The sequence below is a fragment of the Haliaeetus leucocephalus genome, unplaced genomic scaffold, assembly GCF_000737465.1.
Source record: "Haliaeetus leucocephalus isolate CR32 unplaced genomic scaffold, Haliaeetus_leucocephalus-4.0 Scaffold495, whole genome shotgun sequence".
NCBI classification, from domain to species: Eukaryota; Metazoa; Chordata; class Aves; order Accipitriformes; family Accipitridae; genus Haliaeetus; species Haliaeetus leucocephalus.
The window spans coordinates 7,964,315-7,980,486 of record NW_010972931.1 but is presented as its reverse complement, the minus strand read 5'-3'; positions in this window follow the sequence as shown (position 1 = coordinate 7,980,486).

Here is a 16,172-nt window from a genome sequence, read left to right as displayed (position 1 = left end):
TTTCCAGAGCAGTAGTTTGTTTGTGCTCTCTTTTCTTCATCTGGAGAGCCATAATTTCATGGTCAAGGCAGAATAAAGACATGGATGCCATTGACTGGACGGTGAGTTAAATGCTGCAGAGTAACTCTTGGGGCTCTAATGGTGACAGATGCTCACGCTACAACCTGGATGGGAGGGTGAGTACCCTGTGGCTATTTTGATCTCCTAAAGTATCAGCAGACTTAAGTAATGAGGCTCGTAAATTCAAAGAGTTAGCGAAATAGAAATGAAACATTTATTACTCAAGTCTAAAACACAACGCATCACCTGAACCATCAGCAAGCACTTGAGCCGCGCCGTGACGAACGGCTGCAGGACAGCTGCAGCAAAGGCACCTCTGCTGCCCAGAGGCTCCGGCGCTCCCCCGTCAGCTGGACCCACATTCTGGTTGTAAAACAGCCCCTGCCACCACCCATTGGGAAATCAAATCAGAGTTAAACACAAACATGGGGGTGAGCAACTTTTGGTCAAGAGCATCTGCCTTACGTAGGGAGAATTAGTTAAGGAACTGGCCCTAGAAAAGAACAGATGTGGACAATACGTATATTTTTAAAGTAAATGCCCCTGGGAGGTGACAGGTAAATATGTATCTGGGGCTGTGGCATATCTAGTCAATTATTAATCAGGCTTGGGGTGTCTCAGATTCATGCTGTCACATTGCAACAGCAATGGCAGGAGTGCAAATCAATACCTTTAAAACCTCAGCTGCTATATGCATGCCCTGTAGCATCTATAAGCTACACACATCCAGAGGTGGGATCCTGCAGCCTCTATATAAATTGTGGATGCTGTAACTCAGATCCCAGCTGTGGTCCACTGGCACAGCTCTGCTGCATCCAGCTGCACTCAGGTGAGGGTGTATTTTTTTATCCAAATGTTTATATGCCATACTTCATTAGTGCTGAATAGCAAAGCCATGGGGATAAATGCCTACATAATGGAAGTGTTTGAAACATGCAAGTATAAACACATTCCCTCTGGCAAAATTCAAGCAGATAATATATTATATTTCTGACAAACCAGAAATGTGTTTTTGTCCCATCCCAAACCTTAGCAGCAAATTTCCTAGAGAATAAAAACAATTTTTAAAAAGTTAGCTCCATCATAATGTCAGAAAATGTTTGTGTGACTGATTTGTGACATTTGAGGTCACAAAGAGTGTTTCCACTGGGTGCACCAAACATTTGGGGACAGCAATACATGACCAGGGGTGCGGCATACATCTCCTCACTTAGGGGAGACAGAAGGACACTGAACCCTGAAGAGCTCTTTCCTTGCCAGCTGCGCATCTTGAAGCAAGGTCCTCGCTCCCCTTCTGACCTCACGCAGCCGTTCTTCAGGTCTGCCATGGTTTTGCTGTTTTCTAAGGTTATTTTAAAAACTAGCGTGTCTTTCCAAAAAGTGCCCAAGACCTGGGGAAGGCAGCCTGCCACTGCTGTGCTTTTGGGGACGTCTCTTGCAAGCGTACAGCATGGGACACAGGGCTGGAGTGCCGGCTTGTGAGAAGGAGACAGGTCCTTGGCCGGTGTTCCGCAATTTGGTATACTACTTACACAGAACTTGTTTAGCATAACTTGCTTAGCATTAGTAGCTAAATTTGCTGAAGCCTTAGGCCACAAGCTGTGATCCTTCACCTACGTATGTTGAACTTCTACCTAGTCAAGTAAAAGAAAGGCCCAGAGCCAGTTCAAGCCAAAGATAATGAAGCTACATTAACAGAAGCTGCAACCTTAGTGATAAGAAAAGAAACAGCCCACCTAGAGACAATGAAAGGACCCAAGGAAGAACAGGGAGACCCCAGACCCTAATATTACTACTGGTCCGACCTGTTGCATGAGGAGTGGGGAATTTAGATTGTAAGGGTATAATTGCCTAGGGATTTCTTTGTTGAAGGTCCCTCTTTGGAGGAACTCAGCTTGAGCTGTAGCGCTATTACTAAAAAGTACTTTTATGGAGGAATCTATCTTTCGGCTTATCAATTCAGTGGAAACCTAGAGTCGAACCCTGTTACAGTGGCTGGCATGTGTAATTTCCATAACACCAGGTCCCACCACCGCTGCCGGGGTTGTCCCTGGCCAGCTCCCCAGTGTCTCCTGGGGGAAGAGCTGGCTGCTTGGCTGTGGGAGAGCTGCTGAAGACATCCAGGCAGTGTGCAGGGAGGAAAGTCATCCAGGTAAGACGACTTTGGAGGGAAGCAGAAAACTACCTCGGGTGTGGGTCGGAGGCCCCCAGGGTGGAGGAGACACCAGGCACAACTACCAGCGGCCTCTGCCTCCTGAGCAGGAGCCCAGACTCTGATGTCCTCAGCAGCGACATGGTTATTTTAAATTATGCTAAATAAATCCTAGAAATTTGGGCCAGATGGGCAATACTGGTTTTGCAGTGGGGGGCCTGTAAGGCTTTTATAAAAACTGCATCTCAACTTGGCGTGCAATTACAAGGATTGGGGAACTGTGTGGACCTTTCACTGCCCAGAGCTTGCGAGTCGACATACCTCAGGTTTTCAGTTCAAAAGGCAAGTTTCCAGCCCAAAACCAGGGTTTGATGTGACTCTCCCAGGCCCAGGCCAGCTGACACGCAGGAGGAGGCGGCGGCGGTGACAGCTCTCGCCACAGTCACTGTGTTGTGCAAATGCACACTGTGATGAAGACCTCAGGGCACGGCTGCCCACCCAGTGCCAAGGGTGCAGGAGTTTTATGGTTTTTATTACCAAGGGGAGATTTGTTTGCGTCACGGGACATATGGGCACCCGCTTCCTTAATCTGAGGATGGCGGGGGGGGGGTGTCAGCAGGCGGCGGAGGGGACTGGAAGGAGTTGCAAAATACTTGGTAGGCAGTGCGCTGGTGGCAAGGTTTTCAGAAATGCGCTCAAAAATCAACAGATCAGTTTTTAGCAAACCTTGATTTTAAGTAAATAGTGAAGCTGAGACTTAGCCACTTGCTTGAGTGTTTTGCCGAGAGACAGTTCCCACTGGAGCAATATCCCAACACAGTGCAAAGAGATACTGGCCCCTGCTGAGCATCCTATGGCTGCCAGAGATCCCTCTGCACTGCTCTGCGAGCAGGGTGCTGCCCAGCTTAGCATCTCACCAAACCTAGCTGTAGGCAATCGCATTCATTTCTATCTTAAAATTTATGATGACATTTTTATTGACATGGGGGAAAGTTGTTGTTCCTTTTAAATGCTTCCTTTGCTGAACACTGTTAGGGAACTATTGGTTTTCACCTGCTCACCACCCACCATGAGATAACCCTATTTTCTTTCCCAAATATAAAAACTTGGAGAACTTTTCTATCTATATCTCCCTTTTTTTCCTTTGGCATAATCTATTTTAACAATATCTTTAGGCAGGTTTTCAATCTTTCAAGCTTTTTCCCCAGCGTCTGTAACAAACCCTCTGGTATTAATACATTCATCATAGGAAAGATTTGATTAAAACATGATACTTAAGAGGAGAAACAAAAAAAACAGAGGCCAAAGTTTACCCTTGGTATGACTATAACTGCTTGTCACTTCCTTGCCGTAAACAGAGATTTGATTGTTTGCTCTGGAGCTAAATTTTATCTTTCTCAAAGCTTTGCTTAAAATCTATGACGGCCTACAAGTTTAATAGCTGTGCAATGAAACACTGACAAAATCCAGCAGCTTTGAATCAGCACCCACTGGCATGGGTGGTACTCAGTGTGCACTTAGGCTTGGATCTGAAGGCTCGGTTGCGGAGCAGGGCTGCTGAGCTTTCTCATCTCCAGTTTCCCCAAGGATTTACTGAGGTCCATCACTATATTAAATAATCCTGTGATCTGAAGATTCAGCAGGATTCACATCCTAGAGGAGCAGCCTGCATCACTTCTTCTCCCTTGTTAGCAAGGGCAAGATTTACCACACTGCTGGCAGTTGTACTCTTTTCCTCTTCTTTTTTTTTTTCCTTTGCATTTTATGTGTGGTTCTTTTCACAGCGGAATAGTAGAGATACCTGTTTTATCAGTTTATTATAAGATTTTATAAGCCCAAAATGTCTGATGATAAATTGCTAAATATTACCTGAGCTTATAACAGTATTTTTTCTATATTGGACTTTTCCCAGCAGAGACTTTTTCCACTTCTTCCTTCCCATGCCCTTTCTAGATGAGCTAAGATACAAGAAATACAGCTGAGACTACATGAATGCAGAGAATAGAGAGGGAATATGGCAACACAACAGATGTTTATTTCCTTTCCTATTCCTCACAAATGTCAGTACATTCAAAAGTGTATATCCACAAAATGACAGCTGAACTGAATGACAGCAATTTACACCTTCTATTCTTGTGCTGTATAGGAATATTCTACTTCTAGTTCAAGAATTAAAGTTATTTAAAAAAAATCTGAATTTAGGGTAATTATTTCACATGAGAGGAAGACCTGCCCTTTTCTCTCTCCAATATCATGATATGCACTAAAATTCCTACTGGTATTACACAGCCTTGTGGATTTGTGAAAGAAAATGCAGGAATTCTGGGGATATAAACAAAACCCAAATACTCAGACAGACTCCTCTGGCTGAGGTAGTAACTGAACTGAAAACATCCTAAATACCACGGGTGAAGACTGAGGCAGCTTTTCCTCACCCACCCCTTCTTGAGGGCTCAGATCTGAAATGGAGGCACCATCCACAGGCCATGCAGCCCCTTCTCCTGTCACATGGACCGCAGGAAAGGGACAGCTTGAAGTTTCCAGAGAGAGCAACCCCAGGGCACCTGCCGCGATCCCCTGCCAGCAGCAGGTGGATCAGCAGTGCTTTCATACCTCTGGAGATGCTCCAGCTCTCCGGCACGTGCATTAGCGAGAGCACCATCCAGACACCACGCCTTGGCACAGCGCAGGTCCAAAAGCATGTTGTGATCACCTGCCTTCCAAGCAAAGGTTTATCCCTGCAACTAGGGGAGACCATCCGCTGAAGACATTGCACAACAGGGTGTGGTAGAAGGAGGTGTGGGTGAGCTGGGTAATGAGCTTGCGATGGGGAGGTATTCGCACAGCGCAAGAAACTGCTATTCAACACACCTCTCTGCTCAGATCTTCTCCTACTGACAGAGGTCCCAACATCAACCCCCCTTTCAAGCTCTCAAACCACTTTCAGTGCTCCCGAGTGATAATGCTTGAGCCTAGTCAAAACTAAATCTCTCACAGCATGCCCAATTATAAAATCCTTTCTGGAAGTCATCCATCATCTTGAGCTTATGTTACTAAGATAAGCCTCTCCTCTCTACCCCTCTTCTGCAACAGGAGGTCTAGGAAGCACAGTGAGGTGCTCCCCCTGAACTAGCAGAGCACATACGAGTCGAGGTATTAGGAGTGTCCACGAGTGAGATGCAGTTCTCTGGGAATCCAGTTAGTTTGTACAAACACATCCAAAAAGCTCACGTAAAAGGATGGGAGAATTTGATAACAACTGCAACACCATTTCCAAAGCCATACATCTTCCTGCTCCAGACCTCTCTTTATGTCAAAGGAGTACAGATTTCACTTTTTATTCGGCCTCCGATTTTTAAAGCAAATGAACAAGTGCACATTGCTATCCTTACATACACACAGCCATCCTTGGAGCTTTATCCAGAGTCCCAGCACTGTGACTGAAGGGCCACCCTGCCTTTCTACCATGCCAGCACCTATACAGGATCTGTACATATTCTAGCTGCGTCCCCATCCTTTTTGAATTATTAAAAAGAATTTACCCAGAGAAGACACATTTTCTGAGAAAACTGCACTGTTTTTCTCTACCAAATCTATATAAAATATCAAAGACAAACTTCATGCCAAACCAAGAAGAAAACCACCCTGTCACTTTTTATATACAGGTTTCCCTTTTGTTTTCAAAGCTGGGCAGATGATCATCTCCTTCCATTTTGCTCAAGTGGTTTGAATCAGTAAATTAAAAGTATTACTTTGCAAAGTCTCTGACTTCATGTGTTCTCTCCTTATTTTAATAATTTAGTTCAGATGTTGTCAGCACCTACTTGTTTATGCTGACTGATGTCCATGGGGACATCATCTTCAAAATGTGATATTTTCACAAATGGTTTGCTGTCTAAAACATGACAGTTCATTATCCATCTTCATTAGTCTCACACTGAACCTGGTACACCTACCCCATCTTTTCTTATCTGCATTACTGGTTAATAAAAGGTTTTGTTTCTTTGCTTGTGGCTGACATTTTCTCCAGCTACTGCTACCCTTGTAGCATGCTCTCATGTTATTAGAAAATCTGTATATTGCACAATCGCAATGATGTGGTGAGAGAGCCTGTGTGCCAGTCCTCATGCTCAGAGCAAGGCTGGCTGCGAGTAGCTTTGCTACCAGCATCCTCTCCCTGGCTATGAGGGTCCTAGGCTGGCATCCAGGTGGGAGCACCCAGCCTGAACACAAGTCAGTGCCCTCCTCTTTAGAACTCTGCCTTTTAGGGATCCTCCCTTTCTCTTCCCAGTCACTGTCAAAATGAATAGAGCTAGCTGTGGGTGATTTGCCCTTTGTCTCAGAAAAGACTAACAAAAGTTAGTTGCACCAACACATAATCTCTTCCAATGCTGCTCCTTCTTCCAGAGTTTGCTATTCCTCCAGAGTTTGCTATTCCAATGTTGGAGGTGGAAGAATAGCAAGGTGTGGCACAGGGACCAGCTATGTATAACTACTGACATGCTACTATCTCTCTGCACCAGCCCTTTCCTTTGCAGTACTCACATCTATCACTCAAATCCCCTGTTGCATACTGTGCAAACATAAGGTGATGCCCAATGTCCCCGTGATTACCAACAGAAGAGACATCAAGGGATGTCAAGTAATAAAATACCTACTAAAAGGAAGATGGGAGAGGGAAGATAGGATATAGCTCACTGCATGGGCTTCGCTTCCAAGCCTTTATGCAAACAGGGCAAGACCTGCCATGACCAGTGTGTTGGACTTCATAGGCTACGACACAAAAACCGAAGAGGCAGCAGGTGCATCTTCCCAAGCCTTTCAATGGGTTTTCTGGGTGTTCAGTTGTTTTCACTTGCTTCTTTCACTACTGTTGGGCAGTGTGTGTTTTCCTTCGCCTAACCAGCCCAAACTCCTGTCTGGTGCATCTGTCCCTGTTATTCCAAAGGCTGTGCAGATTTTCGTCTCGGATCCTCACCAGCCCTTCTGCTGTGCCCCTGCCAACAGCACATTCCTTTCTCTATTACAAGCACAACGCATTTCCAAGGGACACAGGGAAAAAACCCTGCTCTCTCTACCTGTTTTTTTCCAAGAATTGATAGACCTTCCTTCCCCCAGCCTTTCTGGGAGAAGTGAGAAACACTCCATAAAATAAACTTTCCTACCAAGCAGCTTTTGAAGAGTTAGCTTTTTTTAAAAAAAAAAGTGCATTTGCAACAGAACACACAAACATAAGAGGTCAGAAGGCACTACCAGGACTGCTCAGTCTGATGTCCTCAATAGTGCAGGGAATAGGCTGCCCCAAGAAGGGTGAAGGGAACTCCATTTCCCTGATAGAGCTCAGTAACTCGAGGGTATACACCTTGTCAAAGGTCGTATTTTGTTCATGGGAAAAGCCTTAGCTTGCATGCTTTCTTTAAACAAAAAAACCCAACAACAAAGCAAACCAAAAAACCATATAAAAGAATTAAAAGGGGGGGGGGGAGGAGTTTGCATTGGCAAAAGAATAAAGCAAACTCATGTGAAATGTCTTATTCCAATGGAGTAACCTTTTCCTTCTTGCTTTCAGTTCTCTATTTTTTGTGATTTAATAGAGGGGCCAGAAGATCTATTCTACCAACATGGAAAGCATTATTATTAAAAGACCTGTTAGAGTAATAAAACCACATTGGCTCTCCTTCTTCTTTCTCAGCACGCAAGGATAATAAAGGCATAGCTGTTTTACACAAAGACACAAGACCTCCCCCAGCCAGCTCCCTACCAGAGATCCTCTGCTATATTTAGGAGCACAAACAGCTCGACATACTACCAGAGTTTCAGGCTTTTATCAGTCATCTTTACTGACAGAAGCACAATCTGTATTTTTAACTTAAATAATATCAAGTGTTCACGTAGAGTACTTTGGCTAATAATGTTCTGAAGAAGTTAATCATTTTGTACAATACCAGGCTAACATCTCTCAGAGTCAAGGGTCAGTAAAGTATTAAAAATTCACTGTGCCTCTCCTTGAAAAGCAATAGAAAAAAATTAAAATGTCTTGCTTTAGTTAGAAAAAAATTACATTTGATTCTACATGTCGCAATTGCAATTATTCTTGAATTCAGCACTGGGAACATTCCAGAAGCTATTTCACAAAAATAATTATACCAGGTCTTTTGGTATTCAGAATGAGTAGAAATATCAACATTGTTATAAGGTCTCAGTGCCTTTAAATTCAACAGAACATAACAGGGCTTTCATTGATCCTTCCTTGCTTTTTGGAACCATGAATACAATACTCTATACACCTATGTACACACACACACACACACACACACTTACTTTGTGGCAAAGAAAGAATAAGACTCACCTGGAACCACAGCAAGCCCTGAGGAATGGCGCACTGACACCTGCTGCCCCATCAATTAGCCTAATGTAAGCGTGTTCTTGTGCAGTGCAGAGGTTAATGGGAGTTTAAGATGCAGAAAGTGTTTAACACCACCCAGAATGAGATCCTTATTCAGGTTTATCTGCTATTCTGAAGAAAACCCAGTGGGCCAAGTTAACCAGACAATGAAGGCAATTGCTAACATCAGAGCTGAATTTTCATCCTTTCTGAGCCCATCTATACTGCATGGAGTATTTACTCTCACCATCATAATGTGTGGTGTAGTCAACAGTGTCATTTCACCAGTTTCATTAAGTTTCTTTAAAAGTTAACGACAAACCTTTTCAAATGTCAGGTTCATCTGAACACAGAATATAGCTATATCCCAGGCCTACTTCCAAATATTTTGCCATTAGTGTGATGAAAAATACAGTCCGGTTTGGCCAAATACAAGTAATGAGGAAAGTGCGTGAAATAAAGAGACTAGGCTGGGCTTTACTGGGTTCCTTGCAAATTCCTATGCTGGAAGGATTAAATAATCATCAAGATCATCTATGAACCATGTGCAGAATAGTTTTAATATTGGATATTTAAAGTAGAGAAAAAAGAAAGAAAGTAGGGAATGCAAAGAGAATGAATTAAATATTCTAAGAGAAGCCTGAGCCCTTCCAGGCAGAGATACACCAGCCTACCAGCTGAGACTAGCCAGAACACAGGCAGGTTGATTTCCATGAGCTGCTCATGAAAGGTGCCATCAGGGGCCCTCAGTCCTCAGCACTCCCTCAGCTTTGCCTTGTTTCAGCCCACACCGCTCTGCTGAACCGGCTGCAGTCGTGCGCTAACCTGGAGTCACCTCGAAGGCAGGGATAACAAGAAGCCATGTCTCCAGACCAAGGACCAGTTCGCCCTCCTGGGTCATCCTAGCATGAAAGAGCGGCGAGGACGAAGCGAGATCCAACTGGAGCTGCAGGAGGGCAGCGGGAGGCGGTGGGGAAGGGGAGCATCTTCCCCTGCATTCCCTCTGCAGGGCTCTGACTGCAGACTCAGAGGCCAGCTTCTTCCCCAACATCCACACGGACCGTCCAAGAGGTACAGCCGCTGTCAGCGCAATCTCAATCCTCTGAAATTTCCCTGGGCAACAGCACTCACATATTTCAGCAATAACTGCTACCTTGTAAACACATTCCACATTCCTGTTGCGTGAAACCCCACAGGCCAAATGCAAAGCTGAACAGCCTCTTGTCTAACTGTTGTACGAGGCTCGCTCTGAAGCGGTGCATGTGGCAGACTTTTAATTGGGAAGGACCTTATTTAGCCTCTTTTGACCCTTCCTAATTTAGTCCCTCTTGGCTTTCAATTGATAATCATTTTCTTGAGCCCACATGGGAGAGAGATGACCCATGGGCTCCCTTCTCTTTCCTCCACCCACGTAACACTCAGATCACTTCCAGAAAAAAGAGAGCGAGATTTTTAATGCAAGGTCACAGCAATACATGACTACCATAGGTTTTTCAGGTAAGAGTCCAGTTAAGTTGGACAGTCTTCCTAACTCAATTTCTTGCGTAAACAGGCTGGAAGGTTGCTTTCTGACCACGCCACAATAAACAACATTGCTGAGTCCTTTCATCTTTACTCGAAAGCTTCCACCACAATCTATAAGAAAAACACAATCAGGATTTCACAAATTTAAGAGCTCTAATTTTTTGTAATTTATTCCCTCACGACACGTACTTGCAAACTTTCTATTCTTACTATCCATTCAGGACATATTTGTTATTGTATGTTTGAAAGAGAGGAAATATTTTCCTGTAGGTCTTCTCTCCCCATATACTTGCAGGTCTGTGCTCTAAAACAAGGATATGAGCAAATGGAAATAACTGCCACGTGCTCAGATTCTCATTTTCCCCTTCGCTCCTTCCCTGCAGCAATAACCTCAGTGAAAATAACCTCTGGCGAGTCACTCCGCGCATTTCACCTCCAGTTGCCACTTCAGACTTGCAGACTTTTGGAAGTCAGTACCCTGAATGTGCCTTAATAGTTTTTACTGCTGCCTTGTCAGAAGTCCAGAGCCAAGGCTCCAGTGCACCCTGCACCACCTGCACAAGCCCACTCATTCCCTCAGACTGGGAAGTAGAAAGCATTTGCACGTGCCAATTTGTCCAGGACAAGTAACAGTGAGCACGTGCACCCATATATTCAGAAGATTATATGCAAAAATGTTACACGCAGAACAAAACGAGGAGAGGGGACTGGAGAAAGTACAAGAAAGGACAGCACTGAAGAGCTGAAACCTTCCCTGACAGTGTTTACAACACTAAGGGACATAGTCACTGGGAGGGCTCCTGCTCCTTATCTATCCAGAGCAGCAGAAGCATATGCTACCAGTCACAGTGTCATACCGATTGTGCATCCTCTCTCATCTGCAAAACAGATGGATCCAGCCCTGACAGCGCTTTCATCTTAAACCAGTGCAGGAGGACAGGTGATAAGCATCACTATATGATGCTGTTATTCCTTAGGTTTAATTTCCTAAGGAAAACATTTATGTCACTGCACTGTCTATCCTACTCCATTTTCCTGTTTCCTCACCACTTTTGAAGCCATTGGTCCTTTTCAGCTGAGTTTGATGGAGAGACGCATCTCAAAGCTATGAAGATCCTACCAGTTTTGTAAAAAACTGATGATTGTGCAGATCCCCACTGCAGGAAAGCTGACAGCAGGAGGAAAAACAGTTGCTTGTTCCTCTTGCTAGCCAGCTGAGCAGCCAGTACACCCATAGCCCAGGCACAGCCCTGATGAGCCTTCGGGCTGGTGGTTAGAGGATATGGACAGTTCAGGGTATGACGGAGAGTCAGGAGGAGAAGGGAGGGACTGAGAAGGGAAGTCCTGCAGAGATCGCATGGTGAGGATGCATACTGTAGCGCAGGAGCATTACTGGCCTGGCGGAAGCCAGCTGCTGTTTAGAGAATGACGCTGATGTTATCATGCTGCTGCTGCTTTACTTGGAGGTGGAGAGAAGAAAAGAGAGTGGAAGAGGCAGCTGCCAGCTCTTGCAGCTCTCTGAAAGACCTAAGATTCAGACCTGTCCCCGACCTCAAGTCATGTGGGACTTTCTGGAGAGCATCACGCCGTTTCAAGAAACTGTACCACAAACGTACAGTTGTTTCCATTCATATCACTACAAAGCCTACCACGATGAATTTATGCTGAACTGTCCATAGATATACAATGTTGAGATGACAACCAGCCTACAACTTGAAAAGGCTCTCCAAAGGGGGAAAATAACTGTTGGCACCCACATTTTACAGATGAGTACAAAAGGACAGAGAGATTAAACGCTTTTTCCCAATGTCCTTCAAGAGTAGGGACCAGAGTGAGTCTGTCATGCAGAAGTGGTGCTCAGCTCCAGGCCTGTCCTTGGTCCAGCTCTGCTGGAGCTGATGGTGCAGACTGAGGTGCCCTCTCTGGTCCAGGGCCCAGCTCCCCATGGCACCCTGTGGCATAGCGGAAAGCAGGAGGCAAAGGGAACCAGATCCCGGTCCCTGGATCTCCCTGGGAAGGGGTCCCATGGACCACTGGTAGGTAATACACTGGGGGAAATTTCCCCCTTTTCCCACATCACCACTTGCCCTCAGTCTCTTCTCGTTTCTGCCACTGAGGCAGACATTCTCCTTACTCTCCTCTGACCTGAGGAGCACTTTCCTTATGGAAACCCTTGGTGGTTTAAGATCTCTTTGGCAGAAAGCTCTCATGTGCGCTTTTGTCCCTGGCTGCATCTCCCTCTAAGCAATGGAGAAAAGAAGACACTTCAGATATTAATAGGTCTAAATCACCTTACTCCAAGGAGATGCCTCTCTGCAGAGGATAGAGGGAAGCCAGGGTTACCTAGCAGCTCGTGATTAGGTGGTCTGCATTCCCATCCCCATCCCCACTGTCCTACCCCCCTGTGCCAAGTAAGTCCTAAAGGCTACACAGGAACCTGAAAATGATGTTTAAAAGGGGCAGAATGGAAAAGACCCATTTGGAGACCTACCCCATTTGTCCCCAGGCTCCCTTCTTTGAATACAGCATGAATGTCTTTCTTCAATACTCAAAAGCCTGATGAGATGCAGGTTATTAGTTTATGACTATGACAAGATTATTATGGTTAATTTAACATGTGCAGGCACTTAACTAACTACTGTTGGGAAATATTTGTCATTAATTCAAAAATTTCCTGCCTGCAGTTTGGCAGATACAGTGTAAGTGAGCGGCAGAAATCCAGCATGACATAAAGACCTTTCATCTGCCATCACCTTTACACGTGACTGTACAATACTTGAGCTCTGCCTGATTTAAATCAGCACAACAAAATATACTGCAGCATTCATAAATTAAATGGCATTGGCATTCAGATGCTAGAAAAATCTAAGTTAAGAGCATGCTCTTTCGGACGTAGGAAGAGGAGCAGAGAGGCACACAACCTCCCCATGGGGAGCAAAAGGAACACCACTGGGAGAGAGGGTGGCAGAGCAGCATTCCTCAACGAAGCTCAGAAAGCAAAGCTGTGCAAGAAAAAGCTGCTTGTGGTGGGCTTTCTTCCCGCCTCCTGTGGGTCTGCCATGATCCCAGACAAGTCAGGCAGTGCAGAGTAAAACCACTGAAGTGGTTTCACTCAGTGGCAGCCTGTCTCTCAGTCATGACACATCCCACCACTCCTGGGGAGGAGGCTCCCTGCCTCAAACTGCTATGTTTTGCTTGCTTTCCCAGTGAGGCAGGCAAAAAATCTGTGGGTACAGAGCTAGTTACAGGAACAACTCAAAACTCATGTCCAAAATGACCGGTCTCATGGCACCTTTGAAGGGTCCCAGCACTTCTTGGCCTTTCCTGATCCCCTAGGCAGGTCCAAAGTCACAGAAGAGACAGTCAGCACCCATCCAGTCCCTTACATATTTTAGTCATGAATTGTTTTGCCTGTGAAGGCTCTTTATCTCTGTGTTTTTGCAAGACCTATCACTATCACATGCACCCCACCTATCAGCCCCTTCGCAGCGCAGGGGCTCCATGCATTGCCTGGACTTTTTCAGTTCTCTCATATGGTAAACTCTCCTGAGGAACGGCATATTTTGGTACACTTAAATCTTCGAGCTTCACATAGGTGTGTCAGGATAAAACCTGGGAACATACTGCCAGAGGGGACTTCCTGAGCATTCAGTCCCCTGTTGTTGCTGGCAAACACTCCATATAATCCTTTCACAGGCTGATTAAAGACTTATTTTGAAAACTATTAAATTTTCCCGATCCCTTTGACTGAAATGCTATTTCAGAACTTTGTAACTCTAATGGTTGGAAATTCCCAGACTAAATGGCCAGTCTATACCTATTTATTTTCATGCCAACGCAATCCTTTTCTTGAGGCAATTTTTCTCTCCTGCCAGGGGTATTTAGAGAAGACACCACCTCCCCTTTCATCCTTCACATGCAAAGCCAAACAAGGCACGGCACCTTAATTTCCTCCCAGAGAAAAGCGCTCCATTCTTCTGGCCATCTTACTAACCCTTCTCTGCACCCATCCCACTCCAAGCTCAACTATTCTGGCAGCCAGATATCCAGAACCAGACGCTAGATCCCAGGCAGCCTCTATAGCTAAATGACATGGAGGTCACTCTTGGATTTAAGCTTGCCAGCTCCCAGCTAGACTTGCACAGGTTGGCAGACAGGCAGAGAGGAAAGCATTCACCTTCCAGCTCTAGCCCACTTTCTACTGCAGAGTCCAAGGACATATCCGAGCTGTTTGCTATCAAGAAATGCCATTCTGTGCAAGCCGTTATGTTCCAATAACCTCCTCAGACCTGGCTCTTTCCTAAGTCCAGCCACCCAGATCGCTGATACTGGCTGCCAATACCCGACTACAGGACCCATTCCAGCTTCTTTTCAAACCCCAAAGCACCGGCATACGCTCCCTTGGCTGGACTTGCAAGGGCCCAGCCATCTGTGTATCTGCAGAGTGTCTTTGGTGTAGGTGTAACAGGAAAATATTTTTACATGCAGTTGGCAAATGCACTAGCTCAAGCTTGAGGAAAATCTGACCCTCTTTGCTTAGGGGCCTCCTTCCTTTTAACATTTTTTTCAGACATTTTGAAAATATTTGTGAGTCATGGCAATGGGCAAGGAATGAGATGTCTAGCAGAGCTCCCAGCTCTGGCAGAAGAGCGTTACTAAGAGGACACTACAAGGCTTTGTGAACAGAAGAAAGATCAGGGAGTGCTGGATGACTTACTCTCTCAGGTTCCACACTGTCCTCTGAGGGTGCTGCTTTACTAAAACAGCTAGATCAAAGTAACTGAAGAGGTTTCTGCTGTTAACTGTCTCCTGAAAGTTGTTGACCTTGAGACCAGAACAATTAAATGAAATGTGAAGCACCCCCTCAAACAGATATTTCTCCTTCTCTGTCCTACATTACCTAAACACACAGTAGTGTGAAGTTACACACTTGGGAGAGCCTTTTGTAATAAAGAACATCCTGAATGGCATGAAGATCCTGCCATGGTATAGATTTTTGCTCTCTTCTGAAGTGGACACATACACTGTGGGACCTAGGAATGGATGTATGAGCTCTCCCATATGTATGTATGAGACAAAAAAGCTTGGGATACCAAATTAGACATGCACACTTTGAAAAGTGCCCGCTGTATCAGGTATGCAACATGAGACTCTGGGAACTGTTTTTCTGAATACTAAGTGTGGAAAATATCAATTGAAACTGCACTTACTCAGTCTCTCTGAAGAAATCGGCTCCTGTTTGCCTTAGAGTCAGACTCAAATTTAACAGCTTCATATTAGAGATAACGAAAATACATGGCTTTAAAAAATTCTTTTACAGAATACACCACTACAGCCTCCTGTGCAAAAAAACCTATGAACATGCTTGCAGTATACCTGTCCTAGAGATGTGCAGCCAGATCTTTGGCTGATGTCACTTGGCAGGCCTCTGCTGAAGTTAATTGGAGCTGTACCAAATCATATCACTGAAGAGCTGGAACAAACTGTTTATACACTTCTGAAAAAGGCAAGTTAAATAGCTTGTATGCACTTGCAGACATTAAATTCCAGATTTTTCAAAATATGAAAACTCTATTTTCTGTGAGGAGTGGTCCTTCAGAAAACTATCAGGCAAGCCCTGTACCAGCACTAGGTATGACTATACCATGGTATACTTCCCACCATCTCTGCTATCTGTGAGTAGAGAAGAGAGGCTACAGCACCAGGAAGACAAAATTTTTTGTTCAAAATTCATTTTTAGAATGGCACATCGCTTTAATTTTTACATTTGTCAAAGGCTTCTACTTGCAATCTATCAAAGGAAAACAAAAAGCAGTAACAAATGCAACTGTGTTACCAACCAGAGGCAATGATTGCTGGCCTCTGCCCACAATACGTAGAGACCTGCTGCTTTCCATTTTGTAAATGTGCTACAAGGAGCCAGTTGCAGTGAGAGCATGGCAACCGATAACTCTTGACCACGTAAGGATTTTTCATTAGCCAATGCTACAATAAATTAACTAGAGAAGTTTAAAGGTTGTTTTCAGCACTTTATAGACAGACACCACAAGG